The 16142-nt window shown below is 39.6% G+C and overlaps 1 protein-coding gene and 1 long non-coding RNA gene across 2 annotated transcripts in view; both read right to left on the reverse strand.

Moving 5' to 3' along the window:
• The window catches only part of Naa15-16 (N-alpha-acetyltransferase 15/16), a 45170-nt gene that overhangs the window by 9144 nt on the left and 19884 nt on the right, over nucleotides 1-16142 (reverse strand). The window lies entirely within an intron of this gene.
• On the reverse strand, nucleotides 14220-16057 carry LOC138189985 (uncharacterized). Its single transcript, XR_011176173.1, has 3 exons — nucleotides 15937-16057; nucleotides 15614-15861; nucleotides 14220-15537 (listed from the first exon to the last, which is right to left on the reverse strand). It is a non-coding gene; the product is annotated as an uncharacterized LOC138189985 (long non-coding RNA).

Genomic DNA, 16142 nt, shown 5'->3' on the forward strand with positions numbered 1-16142 from the left:
AGAGAATGTTATTTAAATTTAAAAGTAGTATCTAGATTTTAATGATTTTTTAAATAAATATCGCTTATGTGTGGTCACGTATACGTTCGACTAAAATTCAAGGAGAAAGCAAAAATGGTCGAAGATTAGACATAATAATGGTTCCCCGAACTGCACAATGCCATGCCAGATACAATAGCCACAGACATTTCCATACGATTTCAATGACACGTGCTACTAGGAAATGTAGTGACAACAGTACGTGACGTTACGTTGATTGTCATTAATTGACAATACATATCGACTATGGATAGTTGAAAGTACGAAAGGGGATAGAAATTCAAAATTAAAGTAACGACTTTGTAATAAAAAATTTATCAATGTAGAAGTTCAGATTATAATTTGACAGATCGCTTAAATGAGAAAAAAGGCAACCACATGACTGAATTCTTCAGCTTACGCAATGTTATTTTAGAAGCAACGCCCTCAACGTCATCACATTCTTTCTATGATACACGATATCCAGAAACTTAACAATCACGATACTCTATATATAATCTATATAATCGTAGAATTGATCAGCCTCAACTAAATAATAAAAAAGTTAACAAAAAAAAACTTTAATCGCAATACGATAATTCTTCATCATCATGAATCTCTATCAATAACGTTATGCTAAACTGAAATAAAAATTACTCGACGGTTAGAGACTACAGAAGAGTCTTCCAGATCATACGGCGTCGTCCTAGAAACAACTCTCATCGATGTCTCTTCTCTACCACGTACTTGAACAATACTAAGAAACGGCGACAGCAAGTAGTACACCATTAACAGACGATGCAGAAATTGTCGATTATACAAGTGTGTTTCACGATTATAAGGAACGCAACGAGGAACGATAATGCTCCTCCATGAAAATGACGGTAATCGCTAAGAAAAAGTCGCGTCTCCTATGATCGTCGTTGCGACGCGTGCCGCCTCATGTTTTTTTCCATTTCGTAATCCATTATCATGGATATAGACTATTCATTTTTTCGTAGTAGAGCATAGTTACAAGGTCTAACAAATTATGATGAAATTACCAGCGCCGTTCGTCTTTAATAGCGCGAGCCTCTCCTAGTTCCATAGTTCATTCATTCATGCAAAATCTTTCTATTCCTTTGTTTTCGAATTGCATAAATATTCACAGTCTAACGTTAATATTTACAGACGCGATGCCTATAAGAACATTTTCTCGACGAATTTGAAAAAATAATCATTGAAACATGATTATCCGTATTCATCTGAAAAACCAAAAATATCGATGTCAAAGGATCACGCAGGGGTTACGTTGGTCAAATTATCATCCAGGAATATTCGTGTAAATTAGCGAGGATTCGTTAACACGCGTTTACAGAGAGAATCAAACTCGACGGAAAAACCGTGTATTCCATGACGTCGTTTCTTTTTCGCCGTGCGAAGTTGCTGGAACGTAAATGGATCGCATGTAATTTCAATTAACGTTATCCAATGTCGCGACTTTATTGAGTCATTAGAGGAATAGAGATGCGTTTTCAATCAAATACTCGACCGTGAGTAATCGCGAGATTTGTTGTTTATGTGCATGTCCATTATGTAAGCGGCAACAGTACATTTCTGGTATTCGTGTACTATCTCATCCGTGTTGGCAGATATTTACGAGTTACGAGACTGTCCGATCGTCTCTGACGGAATTATTCGAAGAACGTGAAATGTAAAGCGTTTAGGGCAGGCGGTTCTCTGGCTGGGATAAGCGATCCTAATCTCCTGATTGTGGGTTAACTCAATTCTCGAGTCGATACGTTCGCGCAAGTGGTATTTACAAATGTTCCTTGTCATCGGTAAATCTTTTTATCGTGCAAATAAATTAATTGGTGCTCAGCTTGGTTAAAGAATAGGTCAATTTTATGCTCCGCCGATTTGTATGGTCGTAGAAAGCTAGTGAATTTTGTATATCTAGAAACATTCATTGGCTCGTACGATTTTTAAGAGAAAATTTTTTCGTACTTGAAAGCGAATATTTTACGTAGTGAGTCATTTTATGTTATTTCTTAACGTTTCTTACTGTATTAGTTTGCAATTTCAGGATTGTTAGAGTTGCGAGTATATCAATGTTTTTTCTCCATTGCTGCAACGCTTAAGCAATCGTTTAAATAAAAATATATAAAAGGTAGAAAATATTCCCAAGTGTAAATATCGAATGTTTTCACTCATCCCGATTCGACAATTTTTACGTAGATTTTTGCAGAAATTACTCAAACATGATATTTTTAGTGATACACGAGTACCACACGATTTTTAGCGAAAAGAATGTTCGTAACGATATAAACGAATTCGAAAAGAGCGACGGCAGTGCATACAAAAAGGACATAAGCCATGGGAAGCACAAAGGAACAATGAACGCCGAAACAGGTAACTGTGGAGTCTAACCCCTGAAAGTCTGATGATAATCGTGATGACGTTCAAAGATTTATATTCGATCTACCGCGTTGACGTAACTTCAAAAGGGTATCTGACGCTTTTGCCGATACCACCAAAGGCATCGCCATTTTACCGTGCTTTTACAGATATTATCCACAATATCGTAACAGCAATAAATAGCGCGTTATGAAAAAGTAAACTCGTTCGATTTTAAAATTCGTGGTGTCGATTCTCTTCTCTACTAAATCACGATTCTCGTTTATCGCCGTAATACATTACCAGTGCCCCCGTTTTTACGAAGCCGACCGTTCGTGAGAAGAATGGGAGAAAGGTTAAATTCCTCCTAGAACCACGGGCGTGTGTAGCCAACGTACGTATATAAAAAGTAGAAGAAAAAAAGAAGAAAGAGAACGACTAGATATGAAATATTTAAAAATCAAAACCGATGCACGCGTTCTGATAATAATTGCGACAATGTTCTTCGTATCTCGTCGGGTCATTGTATGCAGATCGAAGAACATGACTGGTATTCAGTGGGTTCAGTGGTATATTACGTATTCGAAGAGTATCGTGACCGTAATGGCGTGTATGAGGCGGTGAACAATTCGAACGCACCACTGACGAATGCATTGTCAACCGAAGCAACGACCGATCAAAGCGTATCGAGCATTCGAACGCCCAAACGACCGTAGCTTCGTTCGCTTCCATGAGAAAGCTGCGATCGATTATTCACATTCGCGGGTCGGTCAAGAACCGTGATTCATCATCGATCCGGACAGTTCCCGATGTTTTTGCGTACACGCGCCTTCCCGTCGACTTTGCTCGATCGTTCGACGCGCTTCGATACGATATATCATGGTGCAATGATGTTAAATGATTTATAATTGATGTAGAAGTCACTGTGAGCTCGATAACTGTCGATCGATCTTTAACTATAAACACCGAGTGGAACAGCGATACTATTGTCCTTAATTGAAATTTGAGGAGAGACGTTGCTCCGTTTATATAACGATTCGAAACATGATTTTTCTAATGGCAGGGAATAGTTTATAAATATACAGGAAATCGTTATAAGAAACATTGTTCGAAATAAGAAGGAAGTACGTTCGGGACGTAAGATGAATGAAACGTATGTAAGAAACGCTAGGCAAATTTCAACAATGGCTCGGTGCTATTGTGATTTTCATTCTGGCCAATTGTTCGCTTGTCCTCGAACAAATAGCCATAAGCGATTCCGTCGACTTGGAACAGTTAGAACACGAATATACGTAGCCAGCGATCTTACATTTTGAAAGTTCCTGGTTTCGATCGAGAACTTTAAATGCTCCCCATGTAAATATTCAAAATTTATAAAAACGTAATAAAGAGCACGCTAAATTGAGAAATTTATCGAAACTTTTATTCCAGACATTCTATTTGATTGCGCATGCAGGATCTATTCTCAGAAGGTACAGAAACTATTCACCCCATTCTCAGCTGTGCCATTTATTACTATACGTCCAATCCATTAAGCATGAGAAACACTTAAGAATAGAATCTTTCAGGCTGATCTATTTTCTGGCATGAAATTTTTAATGGAGACGATCCATGTTTAGAAGCGAAAAGTGGAACCTTTCCATGATGATCAACTGGATTGTCTTCGTACCGTCTTCCACGAAGCGATCAAAGTGCATCAATCCGCTCGTAGACTATCCCCTTTCGGTCTGTGACGCAAATCGGAGCTGGATTCGTTCGCCTTTTTCTTCATCGATTCTCACTGATTCACTTCGACCTGCCACTCTTGTTTCATAACGAGCGCGAAACCGGTGAAAAATAGATTTCACGCGAAACGTGATTTCAGTGCCTCGGTCTCGTCTGCGCGTTGCATCAAATTTTGCAAATAGCAGCAAGCAATAATTCCAGATATGGTGAGTAGAACAAGGTCCATAGAGGAAATGCCTGTTTCGTGGATCGATCGGTCTTCGTCTCTTCGAGTTGTTTGAGGCTGTTTGAAATTGTTTTACTTTTACTCTATTCCTGGCCGTTATGACGTAAGATGAAAATACATATAAGGATCGTTGTCGAATGAACGCAAACACTGAGCTAGCCTTGTCATCAAACTGTAATATCCTCGGCAAATAACAGGTAGTACGATACTTCTTATTATCTTCACTCTTCACAAGTTAACTATGTATTATAATAATTTAAGCGATTGAGTATTGTCTTAAATCTACACGCGCGTTAATAAGTAAAATACCTATTAACTAAAACGTGCAATCAGTGAAATTTGCCTATCTTTTACGTCAGAATAGCCCATCCGCTTTTAAATTAAACGCAACCGTATCACATTCTTATCTGCAATTGCAATACGCTGACGCTTGGATCCCGTTTTGCCTGAAGCATCAATTGCTAAAACGTGTTACGATTTAACAATCGATCGAATTTATGATCCGTATCAAGCTCACCTTCCATCTCTACCATAGTCAGTACGTAAATCCCACCGCACCGTGACCTTTCCTCCCCTGACCATAGCGCAACTACAACATCGATTGAAACCTCGGCAAACGATCTCACCAGCGTTCCATCGGAAATTTTTCTTCAGAGCTTTCCTCTCGTTTCGGGATCGGCGGATTTTGCCCGATAACCTGCCAGCGATATCATCGGCCGAGATATATCGTGGCCGACGACTCGCCCACGTTTCCCACTCGTGTTCTATATGTAGTGAAGGGTGTGTGCAAATGGTTACACGGAGCAAGTGCTAGGCGTGGCTCATAGAGGAGAAATAAGAAAGGGATCCGTGGTCTCTCTCTTTCTCTCTCGTGGCAATATCGACTGGAAAGGCCTTAACGTTGCCGCTGGAGCGACGCCACCGGAATGTTAACTTCCCATGGCGGGTTTCGTGATCGACGCACGAAAAGAAAAGGCCAGTTTCGACCGGGCCTCTCGCGGCAAGGCGAGCGTGATCGAATCCCGGATTCGCCGTGGCAAGGTCGTGATCCCCGACCATGTTGAGAGAGTGCATCGACAAGCCTTTTTTCAAATTCTATCAGCAGGATGCTCTTCGACGATCCTCCCTGCGCTTTGTCCTGCCTCCTTGCTTTCTTTTTCTTTACGTCCGTTTGAATATCATGCGTCAGACTTGGCCATCATTTCCATTGTATCCAACTTTTTCGGTTGAGAACAGCGCAGAAGTAGATACGAATCGCTCAGAAACTAAATTGATCGACTACGTGAATAATCAGGGAATAAAGAAGAATGTGTTAAATACTGTAATGGGAAAATTTACGATTGTTTATGTTATTCCCTTGCAATAAGTGAAGTTATAGAGATAAATCCTAAGCTTTTTGAGATGTTACGATACTAATCGTTTATTCAGCAATTATTTCTAAGTATACTGTATACGCTCGAGAGAAGTATCAAGAAAAGGGAAATTTGTAATTGAATTGGGTAAAGTAACCGTTTGGAGAACGATCGCATTGGTTACGCGTGTTTATCGAATCGGTGGTGTTTCGGTAGAGAAATGAGTTAATCACCGCAATCCGGTGATTGTGCAACAAGCAATTGACAAGTAGTCATTAATTTAACTCTATCCTTTAAGTCTACTTAAAAATAAGTGGAAACTATTTCTACCTGTGCAGCTATAAAATATACATAATCTTAGTTTTACACTTTCTTTCCTACAATTTTCACCTCATATGTCTCAATGCCGCTGTATTCTTAATAAAACTGTTCTAGACCGTATATTGTACTGGAAGAGTGTTATAACTACAACATAAGTGACTAACTATGATTTCCATTATTACCAAGATCTTCCAATATCATTTTATTACTCCTTTATTACTGGAGCAATGGAATTGAATTTCCCAGTAAGCAGCCTGGAAGGTCTTGTCAAAAGAGTGAACGAAAATGTTTCATGAAACGGACGAGTCGTTCCGAGCGATATAATCGCGATATTCATGGCTCGCGCCATGAATTACCGCCACGTAACAGTTCCTTAGGCATTTTCGCTACAAAGGAACGCGAATACGAGAAATTGAATGACGAAACAGCGCCTGAATATTAATGTTCATTGCCGGTGGCTCAACATGCATTATAATCCAGACGAGAATGCAAAACACATTTCGTCCGAACTATTTCCAGCGTTTCACGAACGAAAAGTCCCGTCGCGATAAAATTCCTTACGAAACGATACGAACGAATACCGCTAATTCATAATCTCCTCCTCTTGACGAGAAGTAAGAACTGGGTTCGATCTGTCGATGCTATTCTTAGGATACGGTGAATTTCAAAGAAACAGCGACGTAATGTTTCTTCGATTCTTCACTCGTCAAACAATGGTGGAGGATTTCGCGTATGTTACGAGAACACAACGAAATAAACTTATTCGCGTTACAATTCGCGAAAGAGCCGCAAATAGGGAAAGAAAATGGTCGTAAATCTTCTCCAGTAGGTCTTTGCTTTCTTGTAAACTTTCACCGTAACGATAATTCTTCGCGTTATATTTCCGTGAAATTCAATAGCATTTTTTCAAAAAATTGTCACATTTCCCATCCCTTTAAATATCCTGTTTTTTATCGACTCGTATAGACTGTTTTAAGTCTTGATATTTTCCCCTCTTTACAGGATTAATGGCGTTGCGTGCTACTCGAACGAACTGCAAAGACGCGATTTCTTTCGGTTGACTAATATGGAAAATGTATAGATACCTAGACGTGAATAGGCAAATTCTACGAATGAGAACGCACGAATACGGAGATTTTACGCATAAAACGCACGAACAATTAAGGTTACGTTCACCGATAATCGCCGTCGTTGTACATTTTTCTCTTCCTTCATTCTACATTTACTTTGAATGCAGCTATGACGTACATCCGATATCTCGCGTTTCTCATAAAGAAATGCATTCGTATAAATTCAAGTTTTTACCGTGGAAAGCACAACGATTTACCTTTATAGGATACGAACGATTTCGATATCCGATGACTGGTAATTGGCTCGAAGTATTGGAAATTATTTTAGGTATTGCAGCGTCGTGAATTCAAAGTGAAAGAGGCCTTTGTGGAGATATTACAGATATATGAAATAATATTCTCAGAAGCTATACTTATCAACTTCATAAATTTAAATGCAGAGAAAAGTGACAATTATAAATATTATTTTCATGAATTTATTTTCGCTGTAAAATATTTCCTCTCACAATTATCCACATTCTATTTTTAATTATTAGTCACGGGAAATGTTCGTCAATGATGTCGTCCGTTCCTCAACTATAAGATAAAAGAAATTCCTATGTATATAGTATGAAATATTTGATGCTATTGCATTCTTTCTCTGGCAAATTTCATGTAATTTCAGAGATTTTCCTGCATTTTGGAGAATTTCCTGCCATTTCCAACTTCCTTGTGTCTTCAAATTTTCCAAGAACCTCCAACCAAACGACAACGGTTTCACAATGATCACACGTATAGCAAGATACGCGTTAATAATGTAGGTAGCCCTTTCTCCGATTCTTTTCCAGGCGACAAGACCTGAAAGCTTGTCAACTCTCGCAGGAAGACAATAGGGCGGTTCGAGCGTAAAGATCAAGTGCGAACAAGCGCGGAAAACACCGAAAAGGAAAGGACGCGAGTCGAATCTCAACGAAATCGCGGCGAAAGCGACGGATGTTAGCGGTAATATGCAGCGGCGAGCAATGACACTTTCGCTAGTCGCTCTTCTTCTTCTATAGAAGGTCATTGTACGTGTAAAAATACAGACAACACGCTGACGGAATTCGTAATGAGCGATGGAACAAGAGCGGCCGCGTTTAAGTAGAATTTCTAATTCCGCGAGCGAAAGGGAAAATCGGTCGGAGGAAAGTTCCACCGGCAATGCCGATGAATCGCAAAGCAGACACGCGTCGCATCGTCCTTTTTCACGCGAATTCAGATCAGAGCAGATGAGATTTGTTCTCAAGTTATCGAGAATATTGCCTTGACCGAATGATTCGCATAGTTCCTTGTGATGTTTAATTAAATCGCGACCTAGTTACAAGAAAATCAGATGATAATTCTTATTGACTGCTTGTATATGAAGCATCGCGTATTGTATCGAAATATCGATTACCTGTACAGTGAACAGTTTTAAGACCAGTTACATTTCCTAATTTCCCTTTTGCTTTAAATTAAATTCAATCAAAGTCGTGTAATAAAAAAAATATATATCTATATCAATTTTGATCCAAGACGTATGCAACGGACACATATATCAAATGTTAATCAATATGATTTTTGTATTTGATCTGAACATTCTGTCGTAACTTTTCTTTTTTATATCGTACATGACACGCGTTAATAAATATCTGTACTTATTCAATGATGGAACAATTTTGTAAGCTTCGTATACATGGCATATACAATTTATATCCTTCATCAGTGCACGGCTCGTGAACACTAATTCATTAAGTAAATGTCCTTGCTTCGTTAACTTGAGGCAAAGAGAAGTCAGCAAGGCGTATGTAATGCCGTTTGATTTCTTAAAAGCTTACGAGTATCCAAGTTGCCTTTCTTTATTCAGATTCTACGTCACGTTCCACTAAACGTATGAGACGTATCGATCTATCTCGTTATAGCTTGTTTTACGCAAGAATTTCCAAATTTGCATTAACACGACTGGACAAACACTATAAAACTGTTTTCGCAGATTCTTGTTTGCGCTGAGATCCGTTTGCTGTAATCATTCTGTTATCGAACTCGCTTGTTTGTAAGCCTATTTTTTATAGCAGCTGTATTTTATCACATTGTTCTTCGAAGATTTATTCGCCACAAGTGAATGAAGCTCTTCGTTCTTGGCATAAAAATTTTATACGGCTTATTTATAACGTTTGAGAAAAGAATTGCTAGATATTATTAAAGAGAAACAGTGTATTCAACTGCACGCAATCAGAAAATTACGCTCGCATCGAGATCTTCCATGCCGTCCCATTGTCGTTGACTCAATTACGGCCACGTTAAATGATTAGTTCTAATCGCAAACTAACGAACCACGAGTTTCATAGTTATTATTCAACTATTAACAATCATCGTCTCGACGAACCTACGCCCTAACGACTACTGTGCCAAAGATTTTTTCGTTCTAACCATTCGCACACGTTAGACTACATCGTTCAATTTCACCGATCAATTTGTATAACGTATAGTAAGTATAGTAAGTATATCAAAAATAGAAAAAACCAATTCTGAAATTGTTCTTATTCCCACTACTAAGATGGACTTTAATGGAAGTTTACATGTTATTGTATACGATTCTACGCAACACAATCGCTGCTATCGCGAGAAACAGCACGAGAACCTCGGAATCTCTTCTGTCCCATCGTTCAAATCACCGGAACGAACGAGCAGAATTCCAAGAAAAAGAATGCAACTGCTCATCCCTATTTCGGTCACGTTCGTGTTGAATGATTGTACAAGCACCGGTACACCGTTCCAGAAAGCGAAAAAAAAAGAAAGAAAAAGGAAAAACGAAGCGACAGGGTATCTCCCCAAATTTCTACGTCCCAGATTGACAGAGAAAAGCAAAAACAGGGATAACGCAGTTAACTTGGTGACTTTATGGCGAGAAAAAGAAAGCTGAGACTTATGCAGTGAATTGTTACATCTCGCGACCAATTTTTTCAGAAATTATATTACTACAGATCCAAGGAGATATTATATCGTATTGTTACTCATACTTATTTTCGAAACAAATTTTACCCGAGCTGGAATTAAACACAAATTCCTCTCGTAATCTCTGCTGCGCGATAAAAGCGTTTGCTTTAAAACAAGAAGCGTACAATAGGAAGATACTAAAGAGTAACCGTTTAATATGTCTAATAACAAAGTAACATTATTTTTAAAAGTGTCGGCGTATATTGTAGCTGAGCGTACCACTACAGGATTAAAGGCCGTGACATCAAGCTACGCACCGGGGAACAACCTTTTCGCCGTGATCTTGAAATTAACCAGCCCGTCCCGGTTCTCAAGATACGCCACGATAAGTCACCTGTGAGAAACAGCATTCTCGGCTTTTGTGCGAAATTGCGGGAAAATACGCTGGCGCGTAGACGCCTCGTGAGTTGGACGACAATGGGCGCGTGTCGTGGGGAAAGGAAAGAACTATCGAAACGACGGGAATACTGGACAGGTTTAATTAAGAGCTCGCGAACGTCGACATTTATCGCGTTCCATTGTTAGGACCGCTCGTCTCGAAATCATCGCGGCAACCGTTTGTCAGAAGCTAGCTCAAGCGCCACGCGAGATCGTGTTAATGAGAGATTCGATTCCGAGGTGCACGGTCGTTTCTCATGAAATTACAACGAAGAAAATTTCTCGAGTTTCCCTGGGCATTATTCAGACGAGAGAAGAAAATCAGGAAGTGTCGCATTATTCATGCAGAAAATTGGTCTCTCTCGGTTCGTGCGCGCTGACTGCGTTTCCGAGACGCACAGTGACTAATTAAACATAATTAGAGAGGCTGATATGAATCTTAATAACGTCGAGATATTGGTCGTGTTGTTGATTCGTAGACGTAGAGCTTTTCGCGGATCGATCGCGACAAGTAAATGTAGTAAATTGATAAGGTACACGACGCTTCCTGCTTCCGTATTGGATATATCTGGATCGTTTAAGCGACGTTTAATTATTGTATAATAGTTCGGTCGTATCCTGAATGAAGCAATGAAACTCCGTTTAACCCATTAAAGACTAAAGCTATCGTAACGTTACAAATACTTCAGTTTCTTTAAATTTCATAAAATTGTAGTATATAGATAGAAAAAATAGTAGAAAAAGGAAATATCAAGGGAATCTTTGAAATTCATTTTCGTAGCCAGAACGTTGAAAAACAGAATTCGATAATGTAAATAGGCCGAAAAAGAATTGAAAATGAAAGGTCGTGTTAACGCAATAGCTATCCTTAATGCAGACTGTATTAATGGCGTCCCGAATAAACGTTATCAAAAATCTGACAACCGAATAAACGTATCGTCTGTTCTCTCTCGATCATCGCAAAAATTCCAAACCACGACCTTCCCAACCACTATGTTCATCTTTGATACTATCTCTACCACGAAAAAATTTTTGGGAAATATTTCGGGTGGCACAGCATGGCGCCAGAATATCGGTAACGGCGGCATGGCCGAGGAAGGTCACGACCATCGGCAACCTTGATACCAAGAATCTCTTCCGATGACTCACGCACGCTAGACACACCGCTTCGAAATAAACACGCATCCTCATGCGGCCGGCGATCTTCTCGCGGGGATCGAACCGACTTCGGAACGTCCTTAGTTTCGTGTGTGCTGACTCAAGAGGTTCCTGGGAAAAACGTGAATGAACGATCAAGTCTTAAAAATAACCTCCTGACCGTTGCAGTCTGGCTAGCTACTGTTTCAGGATGTGCGTCACTCGATCGTTCGTCATAATCCGCGGCTCGACGATGCCGTCAGAGACCGAGAATACTATGTCATCGACGTCGGCATAGAAGATTGCATACAGGACGTGACGACACGAGAGGAATTGATGGATCATCGAGAGGAGCCGCGTGCGTTCCACCAAATATGGTCAGCGAGATCGAATCCTAAGATCGATAATGATGCAGCGGTTTTGACAAGCGGAGCTTGGAATTTTGGATAGATCGATTGCTGCAGAAACTCGACTGGTTCGATCCTATTTGGGGACGATGCACGGGGATATACTAAATAAGGCATTGGGGAATGCGAATCCTCGTGTTACTGAATTATCCGAGGCGAGTAGAAATGCAAATGTACGAGCGTAGGATCGAAAGTCTGTTCTGTTTGATTGGGATGCAGTTTTTGGTCGTTGCATGAGGAATGAGTTTTTTCTCCTTTGTTTTTGCTCGCGACGTGTCAAAACAGTATAAAAAAAAAGCATGCCTTACTTTGTTATGATCGTAAATTTCACGATCTTCGTGAGCAAGAAATTGTTGGAACTGTGTCGAAAACATGCCGAAAATTTGTGCTTCATTGTCTATGGAAATATTAAACCTCTGGTAAATTATCTTAGATATCGGAATATCGATAGTAAAAATTATTTAGTGAAGATTTTTACATAATAGTTTCAAAAAAAACTTCTTTAATATTAAAACTCGGTAGATTTCAAAGAAAGGCTTCTATCAATACCAAAAGCATTCGTTTTAAGTAAATAAATAAAAATGCCGAATATTTATCAAAAGAATTATCTCTCAGAGTTAATTTTGCGATAAAAACGTTCTAAACTTGGATCGCCGAGGTTTATATCAAATTTACGACAAAGTACGAATAAAACGGAGAAGAGTCTACTGATTTAAATACTCTCGAAAATTTTCCTCCTGCGGATATTTAAAATATAAGTCACAAACAGACGGAGAATGTTAGATCGAAAAGTATTAATAAATTTAAGAAATACAAAGCAAATATATATGAAGAAACTCAAATTGTTCTTGGGTCTAAAACGCGTTTCACACAAACGAAGATAAGAAGGAAAAAAATAATTCCATGTCGTTAATGATAATTCCTAGTCCTTACACAATGTGACGAACGGAAGTGGATAAATCACTTGTAACATCATCAGAGATCGCATTTTGTGTGATACGTTTGGTCTTCAAGTTCACGTCTGCGACGCTTCTATTCACATTTACTTTTTATTTAAACGAACGTAATAAAAACAGATTTAACTTTCTCCTCCTCTTCTTCCTACTCGTATCATTTATTTCTAGGGAAAAGAGTCCTAAGAGAATACAAACGTGCCGTACAATGTAGAAACGATAAATTTGAGAAACTCGAAATTCGACCGAACGAAAAAGGAACCGACCTTGTGGAATAATATACATAGATCGATCGTACTCGTGATTCGGCATGACCGATGCTTATCAAAGATGACGATGAAATTTCGTGGACGCGTATTGGACAAGTGGGCCAAACTTCCGCGCACGTTCGTGTTTATTGCACGTGACCGGCATCACGGAACATTTTTGCGCGCTCTTTCGCGCGCCGATATAGGCTCGCGCGCGTGCCATAAAAAAGAAAATTTGCACTGTCACGCGAATTGCAAGCACGTCGCTCCTAATCACTAATTATAAAACAATTTATCTGAAGTTGCAGGAGTTACATGTAAACGGAAATTATTTACACTTGGTGTTGATAGTGCTGAAAAAAGATCGGCGTGTTTTCGTCGGAATGTAAATTAACCTTTCTAGCGATCTAAATAAAAATTCATTTTTTCAATCCCTTCTTGACATTTTTATGAGTTTTAGAGTTTACAATCCTGAGAATCTTTAACATAATGACTGCCACGTCAGACATATTTGGTTGATGCTCCGGCAAAGAACCCGTCATTCATTCTCGAATTACTCGGTTATCATGTATAGGAATGATTACTACATACGGTAGAGTATTATTTCGTTCCGTACGTCTACTTTGTACAAACATCTTTCACACACCGCGACAGAAGTTTCCTGATAATCTTTATGCCAAAAAAGTACACGCTGACCTGGAAACCTCGGGCATTATCAAAAGCAGCGATTGCAGGGTACGAGACGCTTCAACAAACTTTGCTGTGTCTCGTTACCGTGCTTTCACGTTCGCACTATAAAAAGGCCTGGCAATAAAACGCGGAGGAAAAAGAAAAAGCGAAAGAAAGGGGAATAAACACGCGACAGTTATTAGCCGAGATCAGTGGCCACGTCAATTAACATGCAACCGACGCGCGACTTACAATTCACGCGAGGTGATTCCTGAGTGGCACGATTGTCGATAAACCCGAAGTGTCTGTTTCCGTGCTCGTTACCGCAGTGACACGATCGGTCGCCTAATAAGCGTCCACTGTGGAATGTTGGGCGATTTTATGAATCCCGACGTGGTCCTTTGGCAGATCGTGGCTGCTCGATTGAGACATTAACCCGCCACGGGCGAAGGAACGCGAGAGCCTAACGAGACACACGTAAGGATTTACGTAAAGGAGCGCAGCACGCGTCTCGCGACGTAACAGAGTTATTTCCGAACTCGCGAATCGCGAGCAAAAATCTCGCGCGCCGTCTCGACGGCCACGCGAACGAGAAGACCAGTTGCGAATACCTATTTCATAGAGTCACCGCGGAATCGATCGGTAAAAAGCAGGTTTTCCCAAGCTCGTTTCCGTTTACGACTGCGAACAAGCGATCGTATCGCGTTGCATCAGCGGTATTACGAAAAAATTATTTAATTGGACAACTTGATGGAAATATTGGTCGACGACGCGAGAATTCTTGCCTCAAATGGATTAGAATCCTGTTCCAAGTAACTTCTGTCGTATTGTTACTAATGATTAACCTCTACGATCTAACATCGCTATTGTGAATAAATCTATACAGAGAATGTCGTAAGCATTTATTATATCAAGACACGACAAATTGTCAAATATTGGATGGATACGATGTATGACAATATTGCTCGATCATAGAGTATCAAGGGATTGTGAAAGAGTTAATTTGAGAACGTGATTTCCTGGGTGAATAACATTAAAAGTGTTTGGCAACACTGATAATCGAGGATTAAGAGTCATATCGTTAATGTACCGATTCTTCAAAGGTAGATTGCTTACTCATCTTCGTCGATCAAGGAATCTCTTCTATAATCAATTAGTACCTTTTGTCAGTAGATCGTACGACATGGAACATTAACAAAGCCTTCCATTCTGGTGACCGTATGAAATCACTGGATTAAATTCGAGATCTTCGATGACGAACTTAAATATTTGTAAAACTGGTTTTCACACTTTACGCAATTATAAGTCAAAGCTTCTGGATGGCTTACATAATTTATAAAAAACTAGAACGAATGTTAAATTCTAATATTTGACGATCCTGAAATTGGCAAATGTGTCCTGGTTTCTTTACGAAGGCAGTTTCTAACGTTCCATTAACACGAATTAGCTTCATTAGCGATCAGAATAACTACAATTGTAAATAGAAGATCTAGTTTGGTAACGGCGCGTTCACATGCTTGGAGGAAACCTAATCACAATGTTGACGAAACATGGTGAAAAAGAACACAGTTTACACTCGAGAACCTCGAATATTATTAACACATATCGTGGCTGTCACGTAAAAATACGAATTCCGTAGACTACCTGCCAAGTGTCAGCGAAGCTGAAACAAAACGATACGTCACTCTAATTCTTAAACTTTTCTTCAAAACTTATGTCCTTTCAAAAATAAAACGCACCAGCTGAATCCTCTAGACGTAATACAATATCCTACGACTTTTCTTCGAGGAAACTTCGATATTACTTTATTCCTGCAAGTTATTTTGTTGTTTATATCATACCTCTTCCCTGACTCAAATAATCCTAATATAGAATTACGCGAATCATTTCCGCGTTTCTTATATCTTCTGTTGTCGGATCTAAGCTACGCGATATTTTCTCCTTCCTTCGTTACAACATTCCAGACTAATGATCTCTCCTAATATATCTGCAACAAATTTAATTATTCCGTAGAAAATTGAAAATCGAAGCTGCTTCAAATAACCTTACGTTACTGTATTACCATTCGCAACAACATAGAAGGTCCCACTTCCAAATCATCGGGAACACTGAAACCACGAAATCTGCCTCGGTGTAGGAGTAATTTCTAATCACTCATCGGCGATGAGGAGGTGGAAAGCGCGGCGATTTTCCTCTGATCGCGGTTTATTCCCGCCGCGTGGACCAATTCCAGCGTGGTGAACGTGGGGAGAGGCGCGTATCGGGCGC

The sequence above is a fragment of the Bombus flavifrons genome, chromosome 2 (genome assembly GCF_040668555.2).
Source record: "Bombus flavifrons isolate JBK064 chromosome 2, iyBomFlav1_principal, whole genome shotgun sequence".
Classification (NCBI taxonomy): Eukaryota; Metazoa; Arthropoda; class Insecta; order Hymenoptera; family Apidae; genus Bombus; species Bombus flavifrons.